Source organism: Moschus berezovskii, chromosome 23, assembly GCF_049115385.1.
Source record: "Moschus berezovskii isolate FMDL1 chromosome 23, NW_MosBer_1.0, whole genome shotgun sequence".
Classification (NCBI taxonomy): domain Eukaryota; kingdom Metazoa; phylum Chordata; class Mammalia; order Artiodactyla; family Moschidae; genus Moschus; species Moschus berezovskii.
In genome coordinates, this window is record NC_142482.1 from 56,858,956 (window position 1) to 56,882,059 (window position 23,104).

At 42.6% G+C, this 23,104-nt stretch overlaps 1 long non-coding RNA gene across 4 annotated transcripts in view; it reads left to right on the forward strand.

The window, feature by feature from the left end:
* Positions 1 to 23,104, forward strand: part of LOC129543119 (uncharacterized) — a 55,738-nt gene that overhangs the window by 19,912 nt on the left and 12,722 nt on the right. For all 4 annotated transcript variants that reach the window (XR_008683239.2, XR_008683242.2, XR_008683243.2 and 1 more), the window contains exon 3: positions 3,906 to 4,017. This is a non-coding gene — a long non-coding RNA (uncharacterized LOC129543119). The remainder of the gene's footprint in view (positions 1 to 3,905; positions 4,018 to 23,104) is intronic.

The window sequence follows — 23,104 nt, forward strand, 5'->3', positions numbered from 1 at the left end:
GCTGCAGAAGCAATTTAAAAACAACATTCTTGGGTAATGATTTTTCCTGCATCTTTAAAATGTATATTGAAAAAGCAAAGTTATGGTTTTGTTTAATTAGCAAAGAACAATAAACTGCCCCATGACAGAGGTTCTTTCTGTTGCCTTCTGTCATCAAACAAAACTTGGCAGGGATAAATTCAAGGATCATGGGTTGTTGTTTTTTGTTTGTTTGTTTTGTTTTCGTATCTCTCTCTCTCAAAATTCTGTAGGCAATGTTTAAGCAGAATACAAAATTGTGTATTCTGGCATTTAGGCCTAAAGGGAAGAAATCTGATGACAGTTTGGTTTTTATTCCATTGCAGATGATGTTCCTGCCTTTATATTTTGTATATACATTTAGAGAATGTAACTAAAAAACAAAACAAATGAAAATGGTGAAGGCAGTTGGGAGAGGTACATTGCATATTGGGAAATGTAGTCCTTACCAGGTGTAGTGCATTCTGGGAAATGGAATCATATATTTCATTGGCCCCGGTAAACTTTGGGGGAGGAGGTGTTAGGACAAAAACAAGATGTATCTTTTTATGAAAATGAGAAAACAGAAACACACCAACAAGAGGCTTATGGAAAAATACTGTAGAATTAGGGGAAAAATAATCACCTTAAAGTCTCAGAGAAATACAAAGTATTACATTCTTCAGTTCAGTTCAGTCGTTCAGTGGAGTCTGACTCTTTGCAACCCCATGGACTGCAGCACGCCTGGCTTCCCTGTTCATCACCAACTCCGGGAGACTACTCAAACTCATGTCCATTGTGTTGGTGATGCCATCCAACCATCTCATCCTCTGTCGTCCCCTTCTCCTCCTACCTTCAATACTTCCCAGCATCAGGGTCTATTCCAATGAGTCAGCTCTTTGCATCCAGTGACCAAGTATTGGAGTTTCAGCTTTAGCATTAGTCCTTCCAATGAATATTCAGGACTGATTTCCTTTAGGATGGACTGCTTGGATCTCCTTGCAGTCCAAGGGACTCTCAAGAGTCTTTGCCAACACCGCAGTTCAAAAGCATCAATTATTTGGCATTCAGCTTTCTTTATAGTCCACCTGTCACACCCATACATGACTACTGGAAAAACCATAGCTTTGACTAGACGGACCTTTGTTGGTAAAGTAATGTCTCTGCTTTTCAATACACTGTCTAGGTTGGTCATAGCTTTTCTTCCAAGAAACAAGCATCTTTTAATTTCATGGCTGCAGTCAGCATCTGCAGTGATTTTGGAGCCCCCCTCCCCAAAAATAAGTCTCTTGCTATTTCCATTGTTTCTCCCTCTATTTGCCATGAAGTGATGGGACCGGATGTCATGATCTTAGTTTTCTGAATGTTGAGTTTTAAGCCAACATTTTCACTCTGCTCTTTCCCTTTCATCAAGAGGCTTTTTAGTTCTTCACTTTCTGCCATAAGGGTGGTATCATCTGCGTATCTGAGGTTTCTTGATATCTCTCCTGCCAATCTTGATTCCAGCTTCTGCTTCATCCATCCAGTACATCAGCATTTCTCATGATGTACTCTGCATATAAATTAATTAAGCAGGGTGACAGTTTACAGCCTTGATGTACTCCTTACTTGATTTGAAACCAGTCTGCTGTTCCATGTCCGGTTCTAACTGTTGCTTCTTGGTGGTCTGGTATTCCCATCTCTTTATGAATTTTCCACAGTTTGTTGTGATCACACAGTCAAGACTTTGGTGCAGTCAATAAAGCAAAAGTAGATACTTCAGCTAACAACAACAAAAATTTAGAAATGGCTTGTCATTCTTCATGGATACAAACACTATGGCTAGACCTTGCTTCTTGGGTAAGAATATGCAATGGAAGCTCGGGTAGGGCAGTACTAGTCAGATTCCTGAGATGGAACACGTGTAACCTACTGATTGCTTATTCTCAAACTGCTCCATTATCCTCACAGTATGTGTTATTTCCTTTCAGAGTCTAGGAATCAGTTGTCTAGTGATCTTAGATTTCAACATTGTTATAGACTCAATTATGTTCCCCAATATTCATATGATGAAATTCTAACACCCAGTAGCTCGCAATATGACCGGACATTCAGTTCAGTTCAGTTCAGTTGCTCAGTTGTGTCTGACTCTTTGTGACCCCATGAATCGCAGCACGCCAGGCCTCCCTGTCCATCACCAACTCCTGGAGTTCACTCAAACTCATGTCCATCGGGTCGGTGATGCCATCCAGCCATCTCATTCTCTGTCATGCCCTTCTCCTCCTGCCCCCAATCCCTCTCAGCATCAGGGTCTTTTCCAGTGAGTCAACTCTTCACATGAGGTGGCCAAAGTATTGGAGTTTTTAGTCCTTCCAATGAACACCCAGGACTGGTCTCCTATGACCGGACATAGGTGTCTTTAAAAAGGTAATTTAGGTTAAATGAGGTTACAGGGGAATGAAGTATGACCAGTATCTTTATAAGAAGAAAAAATTTGGACACACTAACATGCTAATTTGAAAAGATACACGCACACCAGTGTTCATAGCTACACTGTTCGTAGTAACTGAGTCATGGGGGCAACCCAGGCATCCACTGGAAGATAAATGGGTAAAGAAGGTATGGTGTATATATACATACTGGGATGCGTATACCACATCTTCTTTATATGTATATATAAAATGGAATATTGCCCAGCCATAATAGAGAACAAAACATTGCCATTTTCAGCAACATGGATGGACCTAGAGAACATTATAATAAGTGAATTAAGTCAGATAAAGACATTATGTGATATCACTTATATGTGGAATCTAAAAAAATGATGCAAATGAATTTATTTATAAAAGAGAAACACATTCACAGACATAGAAAACAAACTTTTGCTTACCAAAGGGGGAAGGGGTTGGAGGAAGGATAAATTAGGAATAGAGATTAACAGACAGACGCTGCTATAAATAAAATGATAAACAGCAAGGGTTTACTGCATAGTACAGGGAACCATAAACAGTATTTTCTAATAACCTATAACGGAAAAGAATTTAAAGCTGTATACCTGAAACTGACACAATATGTAAACCAACTATAGTTAAAAAATAGTAAAAAAAATAGAGTTGATTTATAGAGCATCTTAGTTTGTTTAGGCAGCTGTAAAAGAATACCATAGTCTAGGTGACATAAACAATGGAATTGATTTCTCACGGTTCTGGAAGCTGCGAACTCCACAGTCAAGGTGCTGGCATGTTTGGTGTCTGGTGAGAGCTGACTTACTGGTCACAGAAAGCTATCTCCTTGCTGGAACTTCATGTGGCAGAAAGACAAAGGGAGCTAGCTCTCCAGGGTCCCTTTTAGAAGGGCGCTCATCCTACTCACGAAGGCTCCATCCTCATGACCTATTTACCTCCCCAAAGCCCCACCTCTTAAGACCATTGCCTTGGTCTTGGATTTGACCTGTGAGTTTTGGGAGGACGCAAACATTCAGTTTATAACAGAGAAGTTCTTTTATAGATTCTAGATATGAAGCCGTTGAGTTATATGGGTTTCATCCCAGTCTGCGGTATCTATTTTTACTTGTCTTTGATGCAGAGAATTTTTGTTTTCCTAATGCTATTTAAGCAGGCTACCAGCAGGGTGCTATAAACTCTGAGCAAAGCCGTTTTCTTCTCTTGGACAGCTTTTATTTTCTAATATACAAATTGGTAGGTTCCTTTAAAGCAGACTACATTTTGTCTCAGTTTTTTTTAACACTTAGATTAAGGTAAACTCTGGCTAACAACTGTGAAAAGTATAATTTATCTATAAGAAAATTACTTGTAAGGGTTATATTTGTATATTTAATATAAAACAATAATTAAAAAAATTAAATTGTATATGGAGTATAGTTGATGTCCCATTGACTCAGTGGTAAAAAGAATCTGTCTGCAATGCAGGAGACACAGGAGATGTGAATTTGATCCCTGGGTCTGGAAGATCCCCTGGAAAAGAAAATGGCAACCCACTCCAGTATTCTTGCCTGGAAACTCCCGTGGACAGAGGAAACTGGTAAGTTACAATACACAGGGTTGCAAAGAGGCAGACACGATTGAGCGACTAAGCACACACACACACAGTTGATTTACAATGCTGTGTTAGTATCAGGTGTGCAATAAACTGCTTTAGTTACACATATTCATGTATCTATTCTTTTTCAGATTTTTATTAATAGTCTTCTTGTCCTAGAGGACAACTGCACTTTTTGAGAATTAAATGTTTTTTCTTTCTCTACTACCAGTTTTTTCCACATGATGTCAATAATTATTTATTCATTTGTTTAGCTTACATGTGAATAACACTGAGGATTCATTAGGATCTCAAGCACATTAAGCTCATGGTATTTTAAAGCAACTCATAATAACTTAGTGAATGTATATGAACCAGTTGCATTTCACGTTTCCTGTACGTTAAATCCAGTTGCACATTTAGTCTACTTTGTTTCTTTAACATTAGGCTAAATATAAACAGATGTGTATCTTTCTATTGTTAAGCTTCCTTGCAGAATACATTTTCAATTAAGTTACCCAAACTGATTGTCAGATGGACTTTGCCATGGCTCAGAGGAAAGTTTATCCATAAAATAAAAAGCAAATGATAAGATTATCAACAAAGAAATTTTTTATTCTCAAAAAAGTGAAACTCTCAAAACCCAAACCGTAATATTGTAAATCACTGACAGATTTTACAGTTAATTTTATTTCTAAAAGTTTGCTATTACTTTAATAACAATAATCTTTCCCTACTAACCCATTTTTTAAAAAAGTTCATGTGAAAAAGGCAAAGTGTTTCAAAGTGTATTTGAAAACCCTTCATTAAGATTTTCCTTGGCACCAGGGCATACTAAGAGGCCGCTTCTACGCGTAGATTTTATCTCTGTGTAGACTTGTAGCTTTGTGGGAAAATTTTCAGTTCAAAACTGGTTTCTTGAATATCCTTAAAGTATATAAAATGATATCATGTTTCAAATAAAATACAAGCTGTTTAAAGAATTTATGCATTCTTTTGACTTGGACAAATGTTTTATTTACTAAAGAACATATAGGAGGAGAGGTATCTTTTTAGGTATATGGCCTCTCTGCTATGGACCACGTGTTTTGGCGGATATGATTGTGGTGAGGGTGATGGGGGGACAGGGTTTAAGATCTAAAGAGAACAAAGGATGGAGCATATCAGGAGAAAGAGAAAAATAAGCAGATTGGTTTGAAGTGGGACAGATTTGAGGTGTGGAGGGAAAATGGCAGTTTCGACTCTTCAAAATTCCATCTGGGTGGTTTCCTATGCGTCTGCAATAAAACTCTTGCACAATAAATGAAGAAAAATATATAGACGTTTAAATTTTATTGGGTGTAAAGCTCTTAAAGAGAGGCTGCTCACCAAGAGTACAAGGCTGCCTGGGTTTGACAGGGTGGACCCCGGCTAAAAGGCTGAGTCCGCTGTTCCCTCCCCTGCACTATGGCGCTGTGTTGTCTTCCTCGAGGACAATCCCTTGGTACGGTGGATCACCACCAGCGAGGCGCAGAAATTTACCTGCCTGGACAAGGAAGGAAAGGACGTACCAGAACCTGAACGTCGATTTCACTGCATGAGAGCCGCTACCCACTGGAAACGGGAATGATAGGATGAAGCAGAAAAATGGGAATCAACTCTCACATAAACACTCTTGTCAGTGCTGGCTGCTAACAGATGCGTTTAGGTAAATGCTGTTACCTCAAGAAGTGTTATCTTCTGGGGATCCTTATCATAATTTTATTTTAAATCTGAACAGCTGTTGTTTAACTACCACAGACCACAATTTATCTACAGCTCGGGGCCATAAAGTTAGCTTTAATGCACTCTGCTTCTTTTTCCCCCTTGTATTTGATTTAATTTCCATGCATCTGACACTCACATGCTATATACTATTTGCATATTTCAATATGTACTTTCGCAGATCCCATAAGTACTCAGGTGCTAAAAGAGGAAGAATAAATAAAAATGGAAGTTCTCAGTGACAAATTACATATATAAAAAAAAGAAGAACAGCGCTCAGAGTTCACTTACATGTAAAATATTCTGAACAATAATAGCTCCTTGAGGACAACAAAGCAGGTTTTTCTAAGGGTGGTTGGTTTATGGTGACTGTAGACAAAAACGGATGTTTTTGTTGGCGGTGAAACACAGAACAGTTATCTGAATTGAGCCCTAGGGTTTACCATACAGTAATGGAGAGAGAACTTTAGTTTTATTTAAGAAATCAACAAATGTGGCCACTTCCATAAGCCCAAATCTTTCTAAAATAAATATTCATTGTTTTTCATTCATGAGATTATGAAAAATGAGGTTGCAGTTTCAAACAAAAGAAAACTCTGGGATAGATAGAAATAAGAGTATAGTCACTCTTGTGGAAACTTTAAAAATAGGGCCCCCCGGGTGATGGCACCATATTTAGCAAAGGCGCTTGGTGACACAGGGCATGAGCTAACCCAGGGCTTGAGCAGCTGCTGGATGGAAAATCAGTTTTGGTCAGGGTTAGATGGGCCCGAGAGAGTTCTTTGGTTTTTACTACAGCATCTGAAAACGTCCAAGCAGAAGGCAGAGGACCCAAAATGCATTTTCTTCTCTCATTCTTTCAGTCTGGTTTGTAGACTTCTGCAAGTCTCAGAACCCCAGCTTCCGTCTCTCCTTCCATTTTCTGACGTTCCAGTCATATGTTGGCAGGTGTGCTTGGCTTTCAGACCTATTTCAGGTGACCTTTAAGCTCCAGTCCTGTTTGAATCCTTGCTTCTTATAATCTAGTTTCAAAAGGAAGTGAGATGTGACCCCTGCTGCCGCAGAATGAGGCAGGCTCTGGAGCTCAGTGACTCTGGGACTTATTCATTTGATGGTCAGTTTTGTGACAGTCCTGGTGGCTCAGAGATTAAAGCGTCTGCCTCCAATGCGGGAGACCTGGGTTCGATCCCTGGGTCAGAAAGGTCCCCTGGAGAAGGAAATGGTAACCCACTCCAGCACTCTTGCCTGGACATGGGCGGAGGAGCCTGGTGGGCTACAGTCCACGGGGTCGCAAAGAGTTGGACACGACTGAGCGGCTTCAGTTTCACTTTCTTTGTGGCAGCAGACAGTTGTTTCCAAAATGGTGACTTCACAGATGCCCTAACACACATTGGGTCTTCCCTGGTGACTCAGACAGTAAAGAATGCCTGCAATGCAGAAGACCTGGGTTGGGAAGATCCCCCTGGAGAAAGGAATGGCTATTCCCTCCAGTATTCTTGCCCGGAGAATGCCACACACAGTGGAGCCTGGTGTGCTACAGTCCACGGGGCTGCAGAGCCAAACACAACTGAGCGACAACACACACACACACACACACACAAACCAGTAAAATCAACAAGTGCAAGAAAAGTGCCCTCACCGGAACGATGAATAATATGAAAAAGACAGTCACATACCTGACCTAGAGGTGTAACTGAAAAGTGGAATCACAGTGTATGTTTTATTTCTGAACCATTATTGCTTATGGAAATGGAAACAGGCTAAGTAGAAGCAAAGGGATACCAAGAAAGCGGGAAGGATTTGTGGGGCCTAATCTGGGAATGTGATAGTTGCTCCTGGGAAGGAAAGCTATGACCAACCTAGACAGATCATTTAAAAGCAGAGACTTTGCTGACAAAGGTCCATCTAGTTAAAGCTATGATTTTTCCAGTAGTCATGTATGGATGTGAGAGTTGGCCATAAAGAAGGCTGAGCACCGAAGAATTGATATTTTTGAACTGTGGTGTTGGAGGAGACTCTTGAGAGTCCCTTGAACTGCAAGGAGATCAAACCAGTCCATCCCAAAGGAAATCAGTCCTGAATATTCACTGGAAGGACTGAGGCTGAAGTTGAACCTCCGACACTTTGGCCACCTGCTATGAAGAGCTGACTCATTGGAAAAGTCTCTGATGCTGGGAAAGATTGAAGGCAGGAGGAGAAGGGGATGACAGAGGATGAGATGGTTGGATAGCACCACTGACTCATTGGACATGAATTTGAGTAAACTCCGGGAGATGTGGGAGGACAGAGGAACCTGGCGTGCTGCAGTCCGTGTGGTCACAAAGAGCTGCACTCCACTGAGAGACTGGACAACAACAAATGGTGTCACTATTCTAAGGTCTGTCTGCTGAGAACACGTTCACATGCAATTTTTTGTTGGGTGTGCTTCCAATAGAACATAGAATTGGATATCATTGAAGAAGGGACTAAATATTTTTAAGGTAAGTTGCTTGTGGTACCCCACATTTCATGGGAAACTTTGATTCTGTGAAAATTCTAAGTTTATTTATGAACCAAAGAGAGCGAGATAAATGACAGTAATTACCACCTGGCACTTCTGTGGCAACTCTCATCTGAAGGTTTCTGAGAATCTGACAAACCTTAACTAAGGAAGCCTCACAATGCCCCAGACTTCCCTGGCTCAGCAGTAAAGAGTCCTCCTGAAATGCAAGAGCCGCAGGAGACATGGGTTCGAACCCTGGGTCAGGAAGGTCCCCTGGAGGAAGGTATGGCAACCCACTCCAGTGTTCTGGCCTGGAGAATCCCATGGACAGAGGAGCCTGGTGGGCTATAGTCCATGGGGTTGCAAAGAGTCAGACACGACTGAGCGATAGCTCGCACGCATGGACATTGGGGAGATATATGATCAATTTGGCTTGAGATAAAAAAACAAACCCTTGAAAATGAACTTCTTGGAAAGGTGAAGTGATCTCCTGATGCACTTGGACTTGATTCTGTGGTACAGTGAAAATCACATGTCAAGAAAAGTCTAAAGGATTGAGACAAAAATTCAGGATCATCTTATTAAGTATAAAGTAAGGTAAAAGTGAAAGTCTCTCAGTCATGTCCAACTCTTTGGGATCCCATGGACTATACAGTCCTTGGAATTCTCTAGGCCAGAATACTGGAGTGGGTAGCCTTTCCCTTCTCCAGGGGATCTTCCCAACCCAGGAATCGAACTGGGGTCTCCTACATTGCAGGCAGATTCTTTAGCAACTGAGCTATCAGGGAAGCCTAAGTTTGAGTGGCCATAATCACCACCTTGGTTTCATTTGGCTGCCATTATACTTAAGGGCACGTGAGAGCTGGACCATAAAGAAGGCTGAGCACCAAAAAATTGATGCTTTCGAGCTGTGATGCTGGAGAAGACTCTTGAGAGTCTCTTGGACTCCAAGGAGACCAAACTAGTCAATCCTAAAGGAAATCAACTCTGAATATTCATTAGAGGGACTGATGGTAAAGCTGAAGCTCTAATACTTTGGCCACCTGATGTGAAGAGATGATTCATTGGAAAAGACCCTGAGGCTGGGAAAGGTTGACGGCAGGAGGAAAAGGAGACGACAGAGGATGAGATGGTTGGATGGCATCACCGACTCAATGGACATGAGTTTGAGCAAACTTTGGGAGATGGTGAGGGACAGGGACGCCTGGCGTGCTGCATTCCATGGGGCTGGAAAGAGTCAGACATGACTGAGTGACTGAACAACAACAATACTTAAGGGCTTCCTTAAGGGATTCAGAAAGAATCCGCCTGCAACGCAGGAGACCCAGGTTTGATCCCTGTGTCAGGAAGAGCCCCTGGAGAAGAAAAAGGCAACCCACTCCAGGATTCTTGCCTGGAAAATTCCATGCACAGAGGAGCCTGGTGGGATATAGTCATGGGGTCACAAAGAGTCAGACACAACTGAGTAACTATCGTTTTTTCCCCACGTCACATACTTAAGAAAAAGAATAAGGAGCCTAAATTCGGATTGATAAAAACTGGATTGTTTCCGTATATTTAAGTCCTAAAAAATCTTACTATATATTACAATTCATTCAGGTAGGCAGAGATCATCTTTAAAGGCTGAAAGTTTACAATGGAATGTGTAGGTCTTAATTTTTAAACTCAGTGACTGCATAAATGAAATATATACACATAAGCTTTTCTTGTTTAAGGAGAACTATCCTGTATGTTTCTTCATAATTTGAACTTGGCTGGGCAAACATAACAGGAAAGAAGATATACCTACATCTGCTGAGCAGAGGCATAGTTCAGATTTGATCCACACACTGTTCCTTTAAGATGATCCTCCTTCTAAAGAGTATGTCATCACCAGGAAACACTAGAATAATTTTTGTTCCCACTGCAATTTTTCAGGTTTTGCTTCACAGAGTCAAGTTTTCATGATACTTGTTTTCCGTTCCAAGAACCTAAACTTATAATTAAAATAGCTGTCATATGATCCATGGACGCTTGGACTCACCTACCAGGGAAGAGGGAAGGAGTGAGAGAGAAACAGACCTTAGAATGCCTTCCTGCCCAGGCTTCAGTTTAGAGGTTGACAAGATGACTTTGTTAAAAGAAAGCATATTCACTCACTGTCTTTTATATGCCCAGTTCTTTCATCTTCAACAGAACTCCATCTATTGTTATTCTCAATTTATAGATTAGGAAATTGAGGCTCACAGAGGCTTCAGAACCTGCCTCCAGCCCGAAAGTTATAATGACAACATTTCACCCACAAATTTTAACCACAACAGCATGAATTCCTTTCTGTCTTGGTTTCATAAAATGGTACATTTTCTTTTTAGAAGCAGAGGCGGAAAAAAAATATGCCACCTAATTAGCTTCACAAATGGTGACCCTGTTGTTTTCCATGTATTTTGGGGATAGATCAGATCTATATTTATTCAGTCCTGAGTCTGGCAGAACTAATGACCGGATGTGACCTCATTCAGCCTCTCGCCAGTATGTGACTGATAGGCACATGCCAAGGTTGGAGACTTGAAAATGAAAGGACAGATGGGAAGGCAGGAGGGGAAAAGTCACCTTACGTCTTTCTTTAAAATGCTTTCATAAAAATATGTTCCTTTAAATTGTTTTTTTCATAATGAAAATGTAAGCTTTATCCTAAGACCAATCTGCTGAGGTCATAACATAAACTGACACGATGATTGACATCTTGACTGCAGCTTGGGAGTGACTCTGAAGTAGAGGACTCGGCTAAGCCACGCCCAGATCCCGGACCTACAGAACCTGTGGGACAATAAATGACGATGGCTCAAGCCACTAGGGCTTCCCTGGGGGCTCAGTGGGAAGGACTCCTCCCGCAGTGCAAGAGACTCAGGTTTGATCCCTGGGTCAGGAAGATCCCCTGGAGAAGCAAATGGCAACCCACTCCAGTATTCGTGCCTGGGAAATCCCATCGACAGAGGAGCCTGGTGGGCTACAGTCCCTGGGGTCATAAAACAGTTGGACAGGACTTAGGAACTGAACAACGACAAAGCCACAAAGTTTAGAGGTAACATCACACAGCAGTAGATAAACAATACTCATGGTAGTTGGTTTTTCCTTTAGGGCAGGACCACTTGCCTTGAAGAACTGTACCCACTGGTGGTCTTGCTTGAGATCTGTAGCCAACGGCGTTCTCTCCCAAGGGCTTGACCTTCTTTGTATTTGGCATCTCGTCCTGATACATTGGGAGTTAGTATTTAAAGAAAGCATTTAGAGTTGTATTACAACTCTAAATGATTTATTGAAGAAGCAGTTTAAAGTTGCTTTTCTACTTATTGCTGTAACTTCCCTCCTAACATTATAAAGACAAAAGTATAGGTTTGACTTGTGCATTTCATTTTCTATATACCTCCAGAGGTTCCCGCTGTAGTTCCCTGGGATGATAATACGTGAGAAACTTAACGAACCAGAGAGTTAGTAAAAGCATCAAACCAGCTTTATGCTGGTTCCCTGACCCAGCATCCATCTTCCACATTTCCAGTGTTATATATTCAGCCCAGGAGGTGGTGTGTGTGGGCTCGGACAGCTGATTGTGTTTTCACTCTAGCTCTGTCCTTTAGTTCTGTGGAACCCTAAGAAAATTACCCTTCCTAAATCTTACTTCCCTAACCTCTAAATGATTTATAGTATTGAGAACTAATCTTGATAGTATGGTGAAGCTGATGAAATAAAATAATTCATGCTAAGTGTTTAACACAGTACCTACCAGATAGCAAGCCCTTAATAAATACTGAATATATGAAACATATATTTATTGAAGTGAAAGTGAAAGCCACTCACTTGAGTCCCACTCTTTGCAACCCTATGAAGTGTACACAGTCCATGGAATTCCCCAGGCCAGAATACTGGAGTGGGTGGCCTGTCCCTTCTCCAGCAGATCCCCCTGACCGAAGAATTGAACCAGGGTCTCCTGCATTGCAGGAGGATTCTTTACTAGCTGAGCTACCATGGAGGCATATTAATTGCCTGACATTGTGCTAGGTTATGAGGATGCTAATGTGAGTATAATTTGGTTCCTTTACTCAAGGAAATCACAGTCTTCAAAGTGAAATAGTAATGAATATTTATATAACATTGTTGATTACAAACATTATCATGTACCTGACTTAGATGATCCTAATAAATTCACCTATTTGGTATTATTCCTGAATTCCTGGCTTCATGTCTAGTATCAGCTACTCTACAATTAGATGACTTCTTATAGCCCTAGTTTCTCCCAGAGGCCAGCCAAATGAAAACTGTCAATCTGACCTCACTTCTGGACTCTGTTTAGGTTATTCTCGAACATGTCTATATATTTTACAAAATTGTGAGGATGAAGCTTTAGTTGTAGGTGGTGGCGGTTTAGTTGCTCAGTCATGTTCAACTCTTCTTGACCCCATGGGCTAGCCCGCCAGGCTCCTCTGTTCATGGGATTTCCCAGGCAAGAAGACTGGAGCAGGTTTCCATTTCCTCTCCAGGGGATCTTCCTGACCCAGGCACTGGACCTGTGTTTCCTGCCTTGCAGGCAGATTCTCTTCCACTGAGCTACCAGGGAAGGTTAGGAGAAGCATTTAAATAAAGCAGTCAGGGAGCATGAAGGAAACTGCTGCTGCTGTTGCCTGTTCTGACCTGGCCGGAGTCAGTAGTTCAACTTCTGCAGCCCTATCCATTTGGCTACAATTCTGGCCACAAACCCAGACCCCAGATGAGTCCCTGGAGGGTCATCTGATAACCGTGTCCTTGCTCCTTACTATGTCTCCCCACATCTGAATATTAGGGAAGGGGAATAGAATGGAAAGGCAAGCAGAAGGTTAGTGAGATGCAGGCAGAGATAAGATCCAGTTATCATGGAGAGGTGGGAAGTCAAGTGATTATCCACTGCAACTTTTGTCAAGAATCATGGGGAGAGACTGGCATGAGCGCTAAGGGAGCTGGCTTTGGCATAAATAACAAAACCACCAGGGAAATCCCTTCCCTATACACCCATTCAGTTTGCCTGGCAGATGCATTTTCTAAAATAAAACCACTCGGACCACCATCCTGCCAAAACCCCCAAATATAAACAGTGTCCCCCTCTGTTTAGGGCACATAGCAGAAATATTCAGACCAAACAAATAAATAACAAAAACAAACAAAGCAAAACCCCCAGTCATGCCCAGTTCTGTTGGGCAAGCATAGCTGAGAGCTTCAAGCAAGAAACAGGAGCGAGCTGCTGAAATTTCTAGGAGGTCCTGGCCATAGAAGGGACAGCAGACAGCCATGACTCACTTCACTGGTGTTAATCTGTGATGCTTTTTGTGTTGTCAAACATATTTCATTAGTGTTTTTCCCTTATTAAATATGAAAATCATGTCAAAGGTAAGTGTCAGGGGCGGTAAAATTACCCTTCTTATCTTTTGTACATTTATCAGTTGATAAATGGAAAGACACTGCTGCCAAATAACTGAACGAATAATTTATAAATGACTGATGCATCTTGTATGTTGTTTCCGGCACAAAACAGTAGGACATCAATAATCAAAAGAAGGTGGATTAATTTAGCAGTGTTTTGCTGTTGATATTTTTATCTAAAGGCTGCAGTCTAGGCTTCTGGGACCAGAGAAACTTCTTTCTGTTGTTTCAGTCCTTTAGCAATTTGAGGGTAGAAAGGCAGAAAAGGAAGGTACCCCACCTCTTACCCCAGAGCTCCCTCTCTGCTAAGTGCTGCTACCATTGGGTCTATTCATACCCTCTCCCTTCATAGATTGGCTTATAATACTTAGACCAGGAATGTTCAAAAAACAAAAAATCTTAATCTAGATTTAAAAGGGGACTGCACATCAATTTTAACCTTTCCTAGAGGACTTCCCTGGTGGCCAGATGGTAAAGACTTGGCTTGTAGTGCAGATGCAGGAGACCCAGGTTCGATCCTTGGGTCGGGAAGATCCCTGGAGAAGGGAATGGCTACTTACTCCAGTTTCTGGAGAAGGGAATGGTTACACTCCAAGTATTCTTGTCTGGAGAATCCCATTGACAGGGGAGCCTGCTGGACTACAGTCCATGGGGCCGCAAAGAGTCAGACACAACTGAGAGACATTCAGAAATCATTTTATTCCCCTTAATTTACATTAAAGCAGTGTTATCTTGGAAATGTTAGTGTCTTTAGCCAAATCTTCTTAAATGTATTTACAGTTCTATGACATTGAGATCTTGGTCACCCTAAAAGGCCCTCTAAGGGTGCAGAGAAAAAGGAATCCTCTTACACTGCTGGTGGGAATGCAAACTACTACAGCCACCATGGAGAACAGTGTGGCGATCCCTTAAAAAACTGGACATAGAACTGCCATACGATTCAGCAATCCCACTGCTGGGCATACACACCGAGGAAACCAGAATTGAAAGAGACACATGTACCCCAATGTTCATCGCAGCACTGTTTACAATAGCCAGGACATGGAAGCAACCTAGATGTCCATCGGCAGACGAATGGATAAGAAAGCTGTGGTACATATACACAATGGAGTATTACTCAGCTATTAAAAAGAATGCATTTGAATCAGTTCTAATGAGGTGGATGAAACTGGAGCCTATTATACAGAGTGAAGTAAGCCAGAAAGAAAAACACCAATACAGTATACTGACGCATATATATATGGAATTTAGAAAGATGATAACGATGACCCTATACGTGACACAGCAAAAGAGACACAGATGTAAAGAACAGGCTTTTGGACTCTGGGAGAAGGCGAGGGTGGGATGATTTGAGAGAATAGCATTGAAACATGTATATTACCATATGCGAAATAGATCGACAGTCCAGGTTCCATGCATGAGACAGGGCCGGTGCACTGGGATGCCCCTGGGGGATGGGATGGGATGGGGAGGCAGGTGGGAGGGGGGTTCAGGATGGGGAACATATGTACACCCATGGCTGATTCATGTGAATGTATGGCAAAAACCACCGCAATATTGTAAAGTAATTAGCCTCCAATTAAAAGAAAAAAAAGAAAAAAAAATAAAAGGCCATCTAAGGCACTGAGTTTAGGGTCAGCGCCCACCAACCCCCAACCAGACAGAATGCCTGGGAGCCAGATTCTTCCTGAAAAAGGCAAACATTCTGCCGAGAAAATTTGCTGTCTTTGGCAGTTTCAACTTGGAACTCCTTTCCCCTGAAGGTTGAGCAGACACTTACTTAGGGTTTATACTCACAGGGGAAAGGGTCTTGCAATTAACATCATGATTTATTCCGACATGTGACTCTTGAAGAGGGGCCACTTTATGGTGGTTTTTTTTTTTTTTTTAAAGATTCCACCCTGTGGCTTTCCCCACCTGGCCCAGGGTCTGTTTTATTTATTTATTTTTGTCAGCCTCTTGTTAGAATGGCCTTGCTTCGTCCCCAGGCCCCACTGCCCATTAACAAGAGCCGCTTCCACGGAACCGGAGGTCCAATCCCAGCACGGCAACTGGGCTGGGCTGGCTCTCCCGGCCGGTTCCTGGCCGGCTCCGTCCCCTCGGCGAGCGGGAGACCCCAGCCCTCCGGGGGGCTCCCCGGCGTCCGCCGTGGCCGCCCGCCCCAGGGTCCTCGGACCGCGGCGGCCGGTGGACACGGAGGCTCGGCGGTGGGAGGAAGACGCGACGCGGCCCTCCCGGCGCGGAGCTGAGCCCGGGTCTGGGCGGGACCCCGCGGCTCCGCAGACCCCGCCGCAGAAGGCGCGCGGCCCTCGCCTGGGCCTTTATTACCCGGAGCGGAGTGCGGAGAGGCAGAGGGTTGGTGATGAAGCGCTGGACTAATTCGTGTGGTCCAGCTGGCTGAGCCAGAGGGGCTGGCTGCCGACGGAGGCCCGGGCGCTGGAGAGCTCACTGCTGGCCGGTTTTCCTCGGCGCCTGGGAAGCCGAAACAAAGGAGTGCAGAGATCAAAAGAGCGCAGAGCATCGGTAATGAAGAAGGAGGGGAGCCCGCGAGGACGAGCGGATATGCGGGCGGGCGCCGCACTCTTTCGCAACGGAGTGGTGTTTTGCTCATTTCATTTCCGAATGAATCCCTTTTCTGGAACTTCACTTTCTAGATCGAAATCACATTCTAAATTCTAAATCTAACCAGCCTTTTGATTATCACCGACACCAGGTTATTTACTGCCCCCGCCCCTTCCTTTTTAAACTTGCGCCTTTGCCAGTGAATTCTGGCAAAGCAAAAAGAGACAGGTTCCCTTTTACACACACAGGAAGCTCTTCTGGTCCAACAGCTTTGTAACTAGGAAGCTAATGTGACAAGAAGATACCTTTCTCTCAGGCTGCATAGGGGCCACCTGCTTGTTCGATGTTCCCATCCTTCCGTACCTGCCAGTGGCCCTCGCTAAGTTCCTTCTCTGTTCGCCATCTCCTGCAATAAATAATGGATCTTGCCTGTTCAAATGTGCTTAAACACTTTGAGGACCATCTGCTTACCAATGCAATAAATAAAACGCTGGGATGACTGCCTTTAGCCCTGGATGGATTGTAATTATCTTTTAAAAATAGACCCAGCATTCATCCTAAGTTTTAAGGGCTAATTCTAATAGTCCTGTGGGTACACTGGGCCTCATACTCAAAAGGGGATGACCTTGACAGCCTTTGACTGTGTGGATGACAACAAACTGTGGAAAATTCTTCAAGAGATGGGAATACCAGACCACTTTACCTGCCTCCTGAGAAATCTCTAGGCAGATCATGAAGAAACAATTACAACTGGACTTGGAATGTCGGACTGGTTCCAAATTGGGGAAGGAGTACATCAAGGCTGTATATTGTCACCCTGCTTATTTAACTTATATGCAAAGTACATCATGCAAAATACCAGGCTGGATGAGGCACAAGCTAGAATCATGATTGCCAGGAGAAATATCAATAACCTCAGATATGCAGATGACACCACCCTTATGGCAGAAAGTGAAGAGGAACTGAAGAACCTCTTGATGAGAGTGAAAGAGGAGAGTGAAAAAGTTGGCTTAAAACTCAACATTCAGAAAACTAAGATCATGGCATCTGGTCCCATCACTTCATGGCAAATAGATGGGGAAACAATGGAAACAGTGACACACTTTATTTTTTTGGGCTCCAAAATCACTGCAGATGGTGACTGCAGCCATGAAATTAAAAGACACTTGCTCTTTGGAAGAAAAACTTTGACAAAGCTGCACAGCATATTAAAAAGCAGAGACATTACTTTATCAACAAAGAAAGGTCCGTATGTGGATGTGAGAGTTAGACCATGAAGAAAGTTGAGTGCCAAAGAACAGATGCTTTTGAATTGTGGTATTAGAGAAGACCTTTTAGAGTCCCTTGGATTGCAAGGAGATCCAACCAGTCATTCCTAAAGGAAATAAATAAATAAATAAATAAAGCTATGACCAAACTAGACAGCATATTAAAAAGTAGAGACATTACTTTGCCAACAAAGGTCCATCTAGTCAAAGCTATGGTTTTTCCAGTAGACATGTATGGATGTGAGAGTTGGACTATAAAGAAAGCTGAGTGCCGAAGAATTGATGCTTTTGAACTGTGGTGTTGGAGAAGACTCCTGAGAGTCCCTTGGACTGCAAGGAGATCCAACCAGTCATTTCTAAAGGAAATCAGTCCTGAATATTCATTGGAAGGACTGATGCTGAAGCTGAAACTCCAGTACTTTGGCCACCTGATGTGAAGAACTGACTCATTGGAAAAGACCCTGATGCTGGGAAAGACTGAGGGCAGGAGGGACGACAGAGGATGAGATGGCTGGATGGCATCACCGACTCGGTGGACATGAGTTTGAGTGAACTCCAGAAGTTGGTGATGGACAGGGAGGCCTAGCATGCTGCAGTCCATGAGGGTGCAAACAGTCAGACAGGACTGAACTGAACTGAACTTGACAGCCAGAAACAGTGTGACAGATGGGCTTGGGTCGGAAGAGTAGGTAGATGAGGGGAATGGGAGGTAGTTCTACCAAATGCGAGCTTGATTTATAGACCAGTCAAGTCAAAGGTTTATTCGTAACAAGCAGGAGCAAAGTGAAAGTTTCTAATAGTTAGTCTTCACCTGAAACTAACAAGGTCTGGTTTTCGAAAGTACAATAAGGAATGAGGTCAGCTCCCTAAAATTCCCTCTGTTTTCTACTCTGAACTGTTTTCATTCCATTTCTCTCTGGGAGGCCTCATGCTGTTTTTCCTTTGCCCTCGGCAGAAACTCTCCTTTAATCTTACTAAAGTGTGAATGACTACCTGAGCTTCAAGAACTAAGTCTTTCTCTTGTCTCTGGTCTATTTGTACTGAAAGAATCAAATTGTTTTGAAGGATGAAGCTATGGGTTTTGGGGCATTAAACTTTAGGGCAGAGATATTTTGTGTACGGTTGAAGACCCTTCATTTCCCCCCCAAACATCACATAGGTTAGTCAGACAGACACCTGTATCCTCCACATGTTGGGACCAATTCATATGCCATCATCCCTAAAATTCAGTGATCTGTAGATATTTTAAAGAACTGAGCATGAGTTAATTATATTGAACATTTTGATTTCCCTATTTTGCCATGAGAAAGAAATAGCAGGAGAAATTTCATTTTGATTTTGATTTGTTAAACCTTTGCTGTTGTTTAGTCACTAAGTTATATCTGACTCTTTGTGACCCTATAGACTGTAGCCAGCCAGGCTCCTCTCTCCAAGGGATTTTTCTAGGCAAGAATACTGGAACAGGTTGCCATTTCCTTCTCTATACTGAGTGCTGGGCTCTGTAATTTATTCTATATATTGCCTTAACTCAATTGAATTATCACAAAGTTAATGATTGTGTGTATACTATCCTTATGTAAGGGTGATGTTTCTAATGCTGCTCAAGTAAATTCAGGAAAATGATTCATCTGGTGGTAACCTTAAAGGGTTAATGGAACTTGCCTGCAAGATGTATCATCCATTCTTTATATAATGCTTCTGTGCAATCCATCCCTCTATTATATGCTTCCAGTCACCAAATAATAGTTTACCCATATTTATAATGAGCCAGTTTAGATAGAGACAGTTCTAAACTTAACCCTTACCTATGGACCAAGTTAGATCCAGTGAGATAAAATGCTTTGTTAGGGGTTTTCACAGGTTAGTGTCAAACCAGCATTTCTGACTGTCACATCAAAGCAGCAACTGGCCGCCTTGAAGAATGCTTTGAACAAGTACACATTGTGTCCTCCGTGGCAGTTGCAGAATCTTACCCTTTGTTCTATGACCTCTTTTAGAATACGAGTCCAGGGAATGTTGGTTAAGAAAAATAGCACGGAGCCCATCCGCTTAGATAGCTCAGACACTGTTTTCTGGGAACAGGAGGAAAGGTGTGGGAGATGGACTATTCGGATAACACAGAAATTAAGACGGTGGCACACGGGGCTCCCTCTCTAAGGATCATATCTAGTCACGGATCAGCGAAGCAGCACCAGGAAACAAAAATGTGGTCCAGTGGTGGCTCAAGGGCTGGACAAACTGAGGCCATGGGGCAACTGGACAGAAGGGAGCCATAAGTTGGAAGGCCAGAAGATCTGGGAAGTTTGTCAGTGATAAAGGATATGGCATAAGGCACCTCATAGATCGGTGGAACATGAACTTAGATTAGGAACCAAAAGCAAATTCAAGGTCCATTAGAATAGACACCCAGCGGAAAGGTGGACATGGGCTCTGGAACCTTCACACGTCTGTGTGTGTGTCTGTGTGTGTGTGTGTGTGTGTGTGTTGTGCTCAGTTGTGTCCAACTCTTTGCAACCCTATGGACCATAACCTGGCTCCTCGGTCCATGGGATTTTCCAGGCAGGAATACTGGAGCAGGTTACCATTTCCTTCTCCTTCTTCTGGGTCTTTCTGACCCAGGAATCTGGCACTGCAAGCCAGTCCTTTCATGGTACCACTAATCCAATCAGAATTGGGTCTACCTAATAGAATAACACATATTCATAACAGGTTTCATGGTTATCATAGTGGCTGGTGAGACATCACCTCTTTGGTGATTTCAGGGTCATGCCAATTCATAATATTTAGTATTATGACAATTGGTAATCAGTAAAACACTGTTTGAAAGAACCTAATTTAATTTGTATCATATACATGACCTTAACTGTTGAAAGAGTCGGACACGACTGAGCAACTTTCACTTACTCACTCACTAACTGATGAAATAGGTTAAAAAATGTACATAAAAAATAAGTATATGTCTTAGTGACATTTTATTCCCTAAATAAAATATCCTGCCTGGACCACATGTGTTAACGTCATTCAGTTTAAGTGGGCAACACACTTTTACTGCTGCTGCTGCTAAGTCGCTTCAGTCGTGTCCGACTCTGTGCGACCCCATAGACGGCAGCCCACCAGGCTTCCCCGTCCCTGGGATTCTCCAGGCAAGAACACTGGAGTGGGTTGCCATTTTCTTCTCCAGTGCATGAAAACGAAAAGTGAAAGGGAAGTCACTCAGTTGTGTTCGACTCTTAGTGACCCCATGGACTGCAGCCCACCAGGCCTCCCTGTCCATTACCAACTCCCAGAGCTTACTCAGACTCATATCCATCGAGACCATGATGCCATCTAGCCATCTCATCCTCTGTTGCCCCCTTCTCCTCCTGCCTTCAATCTTTCCCAGCATCAGGGTCTTTTCCAATGAGTCAGGCTCTTCACATCAGGTGGCCAAAGTATTGGAGTTTCAGCTTCAGCATCAGTCCTTCCAATGAATCTTCAGGACTGATTTCCTTTAAGATGGACTGGTTGGATCTCCTTGCAGTCCAGGGGACTCTCAAGAGTCTTCTCCAACACCGCGGTTCCAAAGCATTAATTCTTCGACACTCAGTATTCTTTATAGTCCAACTCTCACATTCATACATGTCTACGGGAAAAACCATAGCTTTAACTAGATGGACCTTTGTTGGCAAAATAATGTCTCTGCTTTTTAATATGCTGTCTAGTTTGGTCATAGCTTTTCTAGGAGCAAGTGTCTTTTAATTTTATGGCTGAAGTCACCATCTGCAGTGATTTTGGAGCCCAAGAAAATAAAGTCTGTCACTGTTCCCATTGTTTCCCCATCTATTTCCCATGAAGTGATGGGACCAGATGCCGTGATCTTAGTTTTCTGAATGTTGAGTTTTAAGCCAACTTTTAAGCCCGCAAAGCTTATCCTTCTACTAACAGAGAGAGTAAACCCAGGGCTTGCAAACACATTTGATGCGAAATTTTGTACACTGTTCGGAAAGCGAAGTGTGGTGAAAAAACAGATTGTGGTCACTTAAATTGATCTTGGATAGAGGTTGCATTTCTGCCTGTCTAAATTAGCAAGCTTTGCTGGAGTGTGTTTTGAGGTTGTGCTTTGTAAGACTTAATGAATGTTAAGTAGTAATTGTAAGTTTATTGTATTTGATGATAATAGCAATAGTGGTAATGACAATAGAAAAAGACAGTAGTCATCAGTATTTGTGGCTGTGCAAAAATGGTGTCTGGTACCAGAAAAGTGTGGTCCAGCAGCAGGTGAATTAGGTGGCCCGTCTAGCCCCTCCTTACCAGGACTGCGCCCAGGATGCAGCCACAGAAGTAATTTCAGAGGACACTGTGAACATAGGAATTGGGACTGCTTTGTTCCCTGGTCCTAAGACCCAGCCTGAGCTAAACTAGGACCTCACACATTCATATTCACTTGTAAACAAAAGACAGAAGAAGAGTTATAAAGCTTCAAGAAAACAAGTGTGTTTAGCATCCCTCCAAACCCTTCATCACACACTCTCTGTTCCCTGGCAGTAGGTAAGATGCAAAACCTATTTTCAACAAATCTTTTGCCCGTTGGATCTTGTGCTAAAAACATTAGAAGTGAGAGAGTGAAATCTCTCCAAAGAAGTTCTGTTAAAAGGATATTAACCTGTGTCTATAAAATGCCTCTCTCGCAGTATTTTTTTCAAGTATTCTTCATTATATAGTCAGGACATAAACAGCAGTGAAAAGAAAGACCACTATAAAAATAGACCTCAGTGAAAGTCAAACTCAGTCTATTAGGGCTTTGAACTGAGGTCAATTCCCAGTGTAGGTGCCATAGTTTTATGTTGTTTAGTGGCTTAGTGATGTCCGACTCTTTGTGACCCCATGGACTGTAACCCACCAGGCTCCTCTGTTCATGGGATTTCCCAGGCAAGAATACTGGAGTGGGTTGCCATTTCCTTCTCCAGAGGATCTTCTCAACCCAGGGATCGAACCTGTGTCTCTGCGTGGCAGTCTGATTCTTTACTGCTGATCCACTTGGGAAGCCCCTATAGTTTTGCGACCCAGAACAAATTCTTTACTATGGAACATAATCCTTTGTCTGATTATAAAGTTGCCAGGTCATTAAAGAAAACACTAGATGATGACATAATTTTTCCCCACTTCTTACCTCATAACCAAGGCTTTGAGGATTCCTCTCTGAGTATAAGCTGCGGATTAATTTTAAAAAGTTAGGGCCATGTTCATACTGCTCCTCATTAAATTGTTACTAAATTGGAGGCTTGTACACATTTCAGGCACCCAAGTCACAAAACCCTGTGATTCTGGGGGCCTCCCAAGAGCCAACTTGACTACAGAACAACCACCACTAAACCGGTTGGATAAATGTCTCTCTTGGACTCCATGTGGATGACTCCTACGCTTATCTGCTTTCTGGGGCTGTTAAGAGGATTAATTAATGCTTCTGAAGAGCTATAATCACCTTGGATGAAAGGAGCAGGAGGAAAGTAATGACACTTCAGAGTAACTTGGCACCTTTCATCTGAGGATCTCAAAGTACTTCACAAGTTTGAATTAATTAAGCCAAGGTAATTGCAAGGTATAACGACAGTCTCAATAATGATTGTAA